This window comes from Macrobrachium rosenbergii, chromosome 11, assembly GCF_040412425.1.
Source record: "Macrobrachium rosenbergii isolate ZJJX-2024 chromosome 11, ASM4041242v1, whole genome shotgun sequence".
NCBI lineage: Eukaryota > Metazoa > Arthropoda > Malacostraca > Decapoda > Palaemonidae > Macrobrachium > Macrobrachium rosenbergii.
The window spans coordinates 18,855,032-18,867,134 of NC_089751.1; positions in this window are offsets into that span (position 1 = coordinate 18,855,032).

Here is a 12,103-nt window from a genome sequence, read left to right on the forward strand (position 1 = left end):
ATATATATATATATATATATATATATATATATATATATATATATATATATATATATATATATATATATTTTATTTCACAAACAATTTAGGATCGAAGTAAAATAGTTTTCAGCCTATATGTCAAAATGTAACTTAATTAGAAGAGATGTCTTGCTAATAATTTACGTTTGCCAGCGTTATAATTCAGTAACATAAAGGATAGGATTGGTCCCCTTGTCCTTATTCCAAAATTTTGAGCCAAAGCCAATGGCAACTTGTACGCTTGGCGCTGTTTTGGCGATTGCATATATCCCAGTAGGCAAGCAGGAATACAATTCCCACAATCTGTTGGCAAAACAATATCAGCATCAACAGCCACGGAAAAAACACGGAATATATTTGTCAGGAAATGTTTCATCTGTTTTCTTTGGCAATCTGTGTTATTCGAACTCGCCTTTCCCTAAATGAAAGGGCATGAATAAATTTTTCAAGCATGTCATAAAAATGCATTAATTAGCACTGTAACGAATGACCCACTGGCCTTTGTCTTTCTATAGGAACTAATATTCACGTCACCTCCCTTTCTGCATTGTTTGACATTAGCAATTTTATTATCATGTATTGCAAGCTCAGCCGGTAATTGAATTACATCCCTGTTTCGGTGTTTATAGATAAAAGTGCAAAGTAACTAGATTTCAATCATCCAATTAGATATACATACTAAAGCATATTGCTAATAACACTCTTGCTTTGTATGAAAAGTTCTTTTTAAACCCACTTCTTTAAATGTATTGTTTGTTATATAAGATTTTTTAAGCAAACATTAATTCAAACGATTCCTTTGTATATGCAAGGTTGTTAAACTAGTCAGCTTAGTAAAAGTCTTTATCCATAAGTCATTTGTGGAAATCTTGCCCATTTTTATAGCCACTGAGTGATTGACTTAAAACATGTTGGAGCTTGATTGCTTAGTCTTGTTCGTGGAAAAAAAAATTATCCAACGCTTCCATGCCTGTTATGTTCATTCTGAACATAACAGACATGAAAATTTGTTCGGCTCACAAATCACTTAAAATCTCTACAGCAAAATTACAACAGTCCTACAGTACTTTGCCTTGTTATCTACGCGTCACCTGCTTCAAGGTCCTAGTACTAAACACCTTATGGTAAATGTAAGGTAGACGGCCGCACAGATAGCGTTTATTAATATAATTTGTCGACCACACAATATAGAAATGGGTGCATATAATACATTGATCCCGAGGGACTAGAACTAAACACGGCGTCCCAAGGAGCTATTGCCATGTTTAGTACTAGCACCCCGGAGTAGGTGACGCTTAGATAACAAGCCAAAATAGCACCTATACCACCGTCTGCTGCGCCAAATTACTATTATACCCTCAGCAAGACTGAAAGGAAACCAGGAAGCCTCTCTCGACACTTACTTCTTGAAGACATAACTTTCCATGAATGTGCCTTTGGCTTTTAAAGACGTTGCACACTCATATAAGGAAAATAAAATCGTAACTTATTCATAAAAACATTTTATTAAATCAACTTTTTTAGGGGGGAGATATTTTGATAAATTTCTAGAAGATATCTTCATAACAATTTTCAAAAGAACGTACTAGTGCTAAAAGAAAATCATCTGGAATCCTTTTGAGAATATGGCAATCGACAAAGGAAAATATATGGGTAATTAGCGTAAAAGCGGCGGGCATATTCATTTTCTTTTTACTCATTTATAACCATTTGTATATACATCTGGCAATGAATTTCACTCTTCCCTTGAATCTCAAAACACACACACACGCAACCCTCCATTGTATTTATGCTGCTATGTTTATTTTAACGCAAGGCTAACTTCCAAAAAATAAGCCCCTTGCCTAACTAAACAAAGCCAAGCCTTTCTAGAAGGTTGAAGAGAAACTCCATTGTCCCGATATAGCTGCCTTAAAGTACCCCCAGAAAAAGTTCCTTAGAAGACGTTCAAGCCTTCGTTTGTAATTTACAGAAGTGTTTACGAACCTATCAAAAATATAAAAATAGATTAGAAATATGTTAAATGAGATTTTTTTCGGTTCTTTCCATTTATAAGTTGTGATGAACTAGAATTTTTATATATATATTCTTTCCATTTATAATTAGTTATGATGTATTTTTGGTATATATATATATATATATATATATATATACATATATATATATATATATATATATATATATATATATATATATATATATATATATATATATATATATATATATATATATATTTGTATTCTTCTCAGTCACCAAGATCAAATATCTCGATTATTCCACAGTGAAAACGAAGGGGAACCAAAGGAAAAAGGAAGTAGAATTCTTAATTTGTCCCAACAGTTTCGCCTTCCACCAGGCCTCTTCCGGGGAACCTTATTGACTAATCAGTCTTGACTTCAAGACTTACATAAACATAAACAAGTAAAAATGGTTAATTTTGCTTACAACTGTTACAGGATAATATAAAATATAAATTGTCTAGTACTTAGTTCGTCCAACAGAAAAGGTTAACAGTCTAATGAGGATAAATAGGTAATAGAGTGAATATCTAAGTCAATATATTACACAGTTTCTACTGATTTTTCATGATAAGTAGAAAGAGCTGGTCTGTCTTGAATTTCATAAGTCTATATTGCCATTAAAGTTATTGTTTTCACTATATTGAATGCATGCCGTTTCTGTTAGATTTCTCTTGATAAAATTGTTGTTTCTGAACAAGATTCTTGCTTTAGACCACTGAATTGGATAAAAAAGAATTCTCAACATGCTTACTAATATCACTTTCTCTGGTCAGTAGCGATACTATATTTATGATGAGCAATCCGTTTCTCAACACTTTTTGCTTATTGTCCAATATATAGGGCTGTTTCTTGTTAAGGTTCTACCAGTGTTATTGCGAAAGGAACATGCAACAGTTAAATATAGTCATTTAAGCGGGTGGATAATGTGATCGAAGGCTGGTATGTACGGCAAACATATTATATTGCTATCAAAATTAGTGTTTTCACTAGTGGAATAAAATTTTTTTTGGCTAGCGGAGAACACTCATCTTATTATCATATAAAGTAAAATTGAGCTTAAAACCCAATCCGTATTTATAATGTATCTTATCATCAAAGAGTTCAGGGATGACTAGAGGAAGAGCTCTTAAAAACATAGCTCTTATTCCTGACTGCTTTACTTGTTAATGATGAAAAGATCTCGCAATGATAATCAGATTATTGTTGCTACCTTTTCGATGCACTTTAAACTTTAAAGCATTGTTATTCTAATGACTTTAACATCCAAGAAAGCTTTAGTCTTATTTTTTCCTTCTCAACACTAAATTGGATTGAAGGTACCAATCTATTCAAATGTGTTAATGTAAGATCTATGTCCAAGTGAATTTTCCAGATACTAAATATTTCGTCAGCATAACAGAACCCGAGTATATAATAATAATAATAATAATAATAATAATAATAATAATAATAATAATAAATAATAATAATAATAATAATAATAATATTTATTGCGGCTCAGGGCCATATACATGGAATATACAAATGCAATACACACAACCTACATGCTTAAGGTAACATGACAAAAACAATTATCGGTAGTATTCACGCAGTTGCTGAAGAAGTAGAAAAAATAGAATTCATAATAATAGTAATGACAGTAATTATATGGGGAATAGTAGAAAAAAATAATTATAATAAAAAATACAGATTGCCGAAGATTAATTTCCATCTGGGGTCCTTAGGTGGTTACAGAGGTCAGGTCCAGAGGGCTAAATACGGATATTGAGAATTGCAAAACTTTACAGTGACATTAAACACAGTAATAACAGGAAGTAAGAATACCAAAAACAGCAAGGAACGTAGAAATATAATAATAATAATAATAATAATAATAATAATAATAATAATAATAATAATAATAATAATAATAATAATGACAGATTCTGGAGATGGCACTTCATAATTGGAAAAACACAGAATAAGGCATTTAAGGAACAAACGCCTCATTATTCCATCTTTCCCACAATTTAGATCTTCTTCTTGCCTCATTGTTCAGGATGCTTTGTATGAGCGAATTGCTGCTGTTTCTCAGTCGAGTGATCAGACTGGACATTATTCGCCTCACAGTGATTTTCAAATTATCCAGGCGGTTTTCTATGAACATCTGCGTGGCTGAGTGATAGCGAGGTGTGTTTGTGAGGCGTCTCAGAATGTCATTGTGAACAACAGTAATACGTCTCATGGTCTCTCGGGTATAGTTCGTCCAAAGGGAACACCCATATATGTTGTAGCAGTACGAGCGGAAGAGCAGCAGTTTCGTTTCTCGGTGACAGAAGGCAAACCTCCTTGCAATCATGTTGCCAGTTTACTGCACATAGTTTACGACGCCTCTGTTCTATGTCTGCCGTATATTTTAGGTCGTCCGTGATAATGTGTCCCAAATACGGAAATTCATGCACGAATTCCAGACGATGATTTCCGAGGAAAATTAGTGGTTCTGCAATATGCTTAAGCGATCTCGGGAGCAGCGACATACACTGGGTCTTGGTTTCGTTGTATAGGATATCAACTAATTCCTCTGCATATTGGCGGCAGGTGTCGATGAGTCGCTGGAGACCTTGCACTGATGGGGAGATCAGAACCATATCATCAGCGTAACAGAGGTTGTTTATTGTTGTTTCGTTGATAGTGCATCCGATTGGGATTGAGTTCAGTTTTACATTCAGGGCATCTGTGTACGTGTTAAACAGGTTTGGAGAGAGAATTCCCCCTTGCCGGAGCCCGTTTAGGGAGCCGAAGGTGTACTACAGTACGTTACCCCATTTGACACAGAATTGCTGTGCGGAGAACCAACAACATAAGATGCCAATTAGATATAGAGGTGTGCCTCGTTTGTGCAGCTTCAGTAAGAGCTTTAGGTAGTTTACTCTGTCAAATGCTTTTCTCACATCTACAAAACATATGAAAACAGGAGAGGCTGATGATAGGTAAAAGTTCAGCAATTCTTTCAGGATGTAGATGCAGGTGTCGGTTGAGTGGTGTGAAAAGTTCAAGAGGACTGGAATAGACCTCGGGACTCTTTTTAATGAAGAGACGAAAGTCTGTATAACTCCACTTTACAAATCTTCACATGATGTTTTAAGGCTTACTTTTTTTAATCAGGAGCTGTAAAAAAAAGAATGAATACTAAAAGCTAGTAGTTCTTGTTCAGAAAGGTTACTATTTCATGAATGATGTTATTGATAAATCAGTAAGATTTGTGGTAAACTACAATTTTTACAGTGTTCAGAATTTTGTACCAACAAAACTGAATACAATTTCAAAAGTAGTCAGTCAGCTACAAACTTCACAAAATACAGTGAAGCTTCATAATAAACACAGAAAAAATCTAGATAAAATAAATTGCTGAAGTTGTAACAACGAAGCTTTTAGCTTCAACAGTAAACGCATTCTACACTTCGTTTGTTATGGTAATTTACCATAACCTACTGTTTCTCCCGTGTGACTGTGTGTGTAAGACACAGTGGAAGAGAAATGGAAAGGAAAGTGATAGAAGGGCAGATTAAAACTCGTTAGAGTATTCGATTTTTTGAGGATGACGGAAGGGTTTAACCATTTGTACAAACCTTTCATTTAACTTGGAATACTGTGTTACTCTATATACCGTCCCGAGACCTATAAAGGAATACTGATTAAGATTCTGTAAAGAAAATTCGATAAATCTTACCTCCGTCATGAATTAATTATACAGTAGTGAGTAGTGTATTGAAATATTTATTATTTCTAGTGAAAATAAAAAAAAACTAAAGACGAAAAAAGAAAATTATCGTCCCGACTATATAAAAACATTGGGAATGAAAAAAAGAAATATTTTTCTACTAAGATTGCTATCCATACATTTTGATTTTATTAGGAAAAAAATCCCCTTCACTTCATTTCAAAATATATACAAGTTAAAAAATTCCAAAAAAGTCTTATTTTTGCAATCAGATTAACACAATAACAAATAGGCATTATGCATCGAGTCGTATGCATATAAAATATCATCAGATTTCATGCTTTTAATGTCTCACTAAAAAGAAAGCTTTTAAATTCAAATGACTGAATATTTTGTATATGTGTGAGAGTGCGTGTGTGTTATTAAAGTTAATGTTCGATGGTAATAACGATCAGCTTTAAGCTCATTCCTCTTTACAGTTTTAATGATGTCCTGAGTGAGTGTACGGCAGGAAATATGCTATGGGATATGGTGTTTGTAGAGGACCTGGTTATGGAAGCAGAAACTGAAGGAGAATTGCTAGAGAAATACACGACTCTTCAGGAGAGGTGGAAAAGAGGGGGATTTAAAGTCAGTGCATCAAAAACAGAAGCAATCCTAAGCTGCAGAGAGGGATGAGAGGAGTTAAATGTAGTTAAGGCAGACAAATAGTTTCAAATACTTGGGCTTGTCACAAGTGAAGAGGGTACGTGTGAGCTAGAGATGCGTCGGAGAATTAAAGCTGCTCGGCAAAGTTTAAGGGGTGACTTACAATATGAAGGTTCCTTTGGTGCAATGCGAGGAAGAGACGAGGGAGTCCTAGAAATGGCAAGGAGGAAAATGTTGAAATGGATTCATATAAAGAAAGAGAGGATGTTTGTAAAATAACGGATTAAGTCAGGGAAAGTAGGATGAAGTGTTATGGTCACGTAGTTCGCAAGGATGAGGATACTCTGGTTAAGAAAGCATGTGACATGGCTGTGTAGTGTAGAAGTAAAGGTAGGTAAAGAATCAGGTGGAGTAACGCCGTAGTGAGAGACATAAACAGTGAGAGCAGAACGCGTACGTGATGACGAAAGAATTTTTCGGAAAAGGAACACTTGAACGACCGACCTTATGGAAAGAAGGTAAAGGGGTAGAGGATATATAGAGGATATATATATATATATATATATATATATATATATATATATATATATATATATATATATATATATATATATATATATATATATATATATATATATATATATATATATATATATATTATATATATATATATATATATATTTCTATATCTTCCTAAGCATTCCAGCCACCAAACGCTTAATTTAAAGTTGGAAAATACAACAGTGCATTTTGGTACTGCCTGACAAGGAATGGCGAAAGGAATTTTGTCCCCTCCCTTAATCCATTAATCGCTCTCTGTATATCCTTTTCAACTTTCTCTTCTCGAACATGTGACGCTGCGGAACCCTTTGTTTATAGACACATGGTTGTGGGGATATTAAGTCTGGCCGGAGGCAGAATAGAGCTGGCGATGCAGATTAAGAGAAAACACCTGGTATGATCACTTGGCACTGAATCATAAATGATGTGTGAGCACAGGAGAACGACACCAACCCCATCTACCAGTGGATGACCTCCTAACCCCTGACCAAAGTCATATAAGGGCCTCACCAAAGGAACAAGAGTGAGAGACATAGCTGGATGCGAGCGAGACACATCTCACCCTTCCTTTCCCGCCTCCTTCAGAGAGCCATGTCTTACCACATGGTCCTATCTTGTAGGGACCCTTAGTATACTTACCAGTGAAGCCCTTAGCCCTCCTCCGCCGCCACTACCCTCGCTGAAGCCACCTCTTCTTCACGGCAAAGTGATCTGTTGCAAAGGTTGTTCCAGTCAGTCACACTGTTCTAATTCTCGTGCTAAACTTCCTATTTCCATTTCAAAGTGCCAGTATTTCCACATCAACCTTGCCTTGTTAGGGCAGTATACATAAATGCCTGTGTTTAAATAATTACATAAAATCGTGTGTTCAAGGCTTCTTTGGCACCCTCTGTGCTCGCGTTGTCCTATGCGTATTTTACTGTGTCCTTACTGGCTTTTAACTCGTAAATCTCTCCATTTACAGAGAGTTTGTTAGCCGTGGAAATCTCTCTTGACTCTGCCTTATATCAGCATCGTCACACCGACGGATATACATTCAAGTTTTCCCAGTTATAATTAATCTCTCAGGCCTTGCATGCCTGATTAGTCCATTTCATCTTCTGATAGTTCATTTCATGTAAATACACGTAATTTTAAACTTCTCCTAAAGTGTTTACGTACAAATACCTTGTGATTAGAGCTCTCAGCCCAGTTAAATTCCCCCTTTTTCCTGTTTTTTTACGATTTCCTGAATCAACAGCAGTCAGATTTTATGCAAAAATCGAGGTAAGTGACGAAATCATTCATTTGGAGTCTATGACTGGCTCATGGTATGCATTTCCCCGGTTAAATCGTAAATATATATATATATATATATATATATATATATATATATATATATATATATATATATCTATATGTTATATATATATATATATATATATATATTTATATATATATATATATATATATTATATATATATATATATATATATATACCTATATATATATATATATGATATATATATATATTTATATATATATATGTATATATATATATAATATATATATATATATATATATATATATATATATATATATATATATATATATTATATATTTACAAAAATGTAAAGAAATCGATAAGCTAAGAAGAGCATTGTGGCTAATAAATACTCCATGTATATTTAACGTTAGCCTATTGTTTAGGCCATTATCTAGCAAAAGGCATACGATACAAAAGATAAATTGGAGATTCGGTTTTACGAAAAAACAATGAAGATTAAAATAGTGAAAATCCATTTAATGCATACAAACGTTCATGCATCAAGGTTGGTCGTCAGTTGAGGGACAGCTGTCCTGGGTTAATCCAGGTTCTGGAATAGAAAAGGAGAGGCTAAGGACATTACTTGATAATCATGAGTTTCTTTTTTTTAATCGCTGTTGACCATTTTTTTTTTTTTACATGATGGGGTCATGGCCCTGGCTTTTAAGAATGTTATTTTCATTTGTTAGTTGCATCTATGCAGCTTCTAAGAGGATTCCACTGACACTTTTATACCAACGCGTTATCATACTAATCTGAAAGTAAACTATTCTATGTAATCTTTCATTTTTACAAAAGGAACATTATTCTTTATAGTTCCAACTGAATAGTTAGGTTTGATTTTATTTTTAATTCTTAGCTCTTCTGGTCCCACTAAAATGAGACACAGTCTCGCAGGCATTACATATATTTAGTCCTGAGGTCTGAGTAATGAATTATGCGACATTTGATAAAAAGGCAAGGATTTGTGGTATGTAATTTACATGTTCACTACCTGCTAGAACAATTCTTTAAAAACATCATTTAACTAAGGTGGTATAAAGGAACAATTATCTAAAAACCCCCTTGTCGTATTTCATCAGCTTTTCATCCATTAAATCTAATTTGAAAATAAGCATTGTATATTTAATCACTTCATGTAACAACACTGATAAAAATATGCATAAAATAAATTGTGTCCAGGAAAGCAGCGACCATGTTTATAAAATCCCATGTATGGGTTAATAATGGTAAATATTTAAAGTGGCATGATCCTGGTTATTTAAATCATTTTTTTTAAATTATACAGCTGTTTAGATGAATATTTCAGTGTCACCATGAAAATGTATATATATATATATATTATATATATATATATATATATATATATATATATATATATATATATTATATATAATGTATGTATATATATATATATATATATATATATATATATATATATATATATATACAGTATATATAAATTATATGTATATATATACTTATATATTTATATATATATATGTGTGTGTATGTAATAAGTATAAAACATTATTTTGAACAGTAAACTTTCAGAAAACATTTTAACCTTTCCACTTACGAGAGTACGATCTTCAAGATAAATTCTGTTAAGAACGCCGAGGTAGCTTTACAAGCTTTGTATTACCCATCGTAGCAAAAGCAACTAATGCATGCAACCTAAGAGGCTTATTGCCTTAGAGGAAGGACTTTGCTCGACCTAAGGCTGGAAAAGAGCTTATTTTCCAATATAAAATAATGGACACAGCAAGGAATTATCGCACGTAAATTCAGGCAAAAATACATAATTTCTCTGTGATCACTTTATTTTTCAAATGCCCTGTTAGCTATGGTGGACTATTTTCTTGTTATATTTTTAGAATTGATGATTTCTGCGGACGTTGTGAAGTTGTTCATACATTTTGTAATATGAAAAGGACGAGCTTGAAGTCATATAGAATCAATAAAATTCATAAAATGCCAACTAAGGACCCATAGCATGACATTAAGCTCCACTAATTTTGTCATTATCTTCAGTTGCTTTTACAAAACCGATGGAATTAAGTATTTACATAACCTTTTTGTCGATTATAACCTAATACACGTCATCATGAATTTTCTCCACACACCTACAATGTAGTCTGAATCACAATAAAGTTCTAGTATTTGTTTAATGAAGCTTTTTCAGAGAATTTAAAAATGGGGCAACGTCCCATTTGTGTTTTATATAAATGTTAGCCAGATATGAGATTATTTTCTGGGATCTTGCCTATCTTAATCGATGATAGCGATCAGACAGAGGAGGAGAAGAGAGTAATGGAAAGTTTCGAATCCTTAATTGGTAGTACCAGATAAAGAAACAGTGTTAGTTATTACGATTAGAGTTGTCAAATTGCATACAGGATGGGCATGATGACATGGAAAACACTTGTGCTTAGGACTACCCATTAGGTTAAAAACATTCCATAGCAAAGGCCCTGTTGTGAGCATTCTGATGAGGAATTGTGTGAAAGAAATGTTTAGTGCCCATTGGATAAAATGTTTCATATTTACTTATTTTTCCTTAATTTTTGCTAGCAAGTATCTTATATACAGCTATATATTTTGATGTACACTGCCCAAGAAATATCATTATAACATACTTTGCTCTTTCTCTCTCTCTGTGGTGAGGTAAATAAAGTCTCTAGAATCATTACTTTAACTAAAAATAATAAATACGTTTCTGATATACTAATTACAGCGAATTTGCATTTTATTAAAAGCGAATAAAATGTCCTCATTTTTCAGTCCCAAGAAATTTAACGCTTTACGAAAGAGCGAATATTACCTGGAAAAATGGAAATAAAATGAGCGAGGTAATCAAGATATCGGTGTTCATGAGGAAAATTTAGCGAAATGAAATTAATACGTTCCTGTCACACTTCTATCATTTTTCTTTAAGCATTTATTCTTTGCTTATTTCTCAGTTACTGATTATTATGTAATAGATTATTTCAAGATTAACGGATAAAAAGATCAGAAAAAGATTAAGCAAAGTTTAAGCGAAGATGCATTATAGTATTACCCTGCAACAATCTTCCTTTTAATGTTAATAATTTATTAACATATATATTTATCTATTTATTTATCTTCTTTCTGTATTTCCTGTTATCTTCTGTAATTTCTTTGAAATGAACACCTTATTGAACTTCAGGTCAATAGTCGCAGGAGGCCTGTTCCATAAGAACAGGGTTCATCTTCTAAATAACAATGATAATGATAATGTCCTTTCCACGTTTCTCTGGATTCTAGAAAACAATGATATTGCCATAACCTGGTAGTGGAAAGTGATGCAACAAAAACAGCAACAAACGAACTTTGAGGCAATGATAGGAAAAATCACCGTTATATAGAGCTACGAGGCTATCCAGAAGCAGCAACAAATAAATTTCGGGAAATATCAAGAATTGTCACCCTGCTTGCGTCAGCAAAACACTGGTAATGTGCGAAGTTAAAGCCGCTCACCCCATGACATCAAAACGATCCGTATGCATGCAATACAAACGTTCTTTAATACAACTTCTCTTCCTATAAACAATCAATATGCATATCATTTTCGCTGTGCGAACGCTTTCTCTTTTCAGTAACAGAACTTTCCCTTTATGTGATAAACATTATAAATTGACATGACCCATCTGAGTTAATGTGTCTATGTGTGTGAACATATATATATATATATATATATATATATATATATATAAATATATATATATATATATATATACATATACAGTATATATTATATTAATATATATGTGTGTGTGGAAGAATATATATATATATATATATATATATATATATATATAGCCT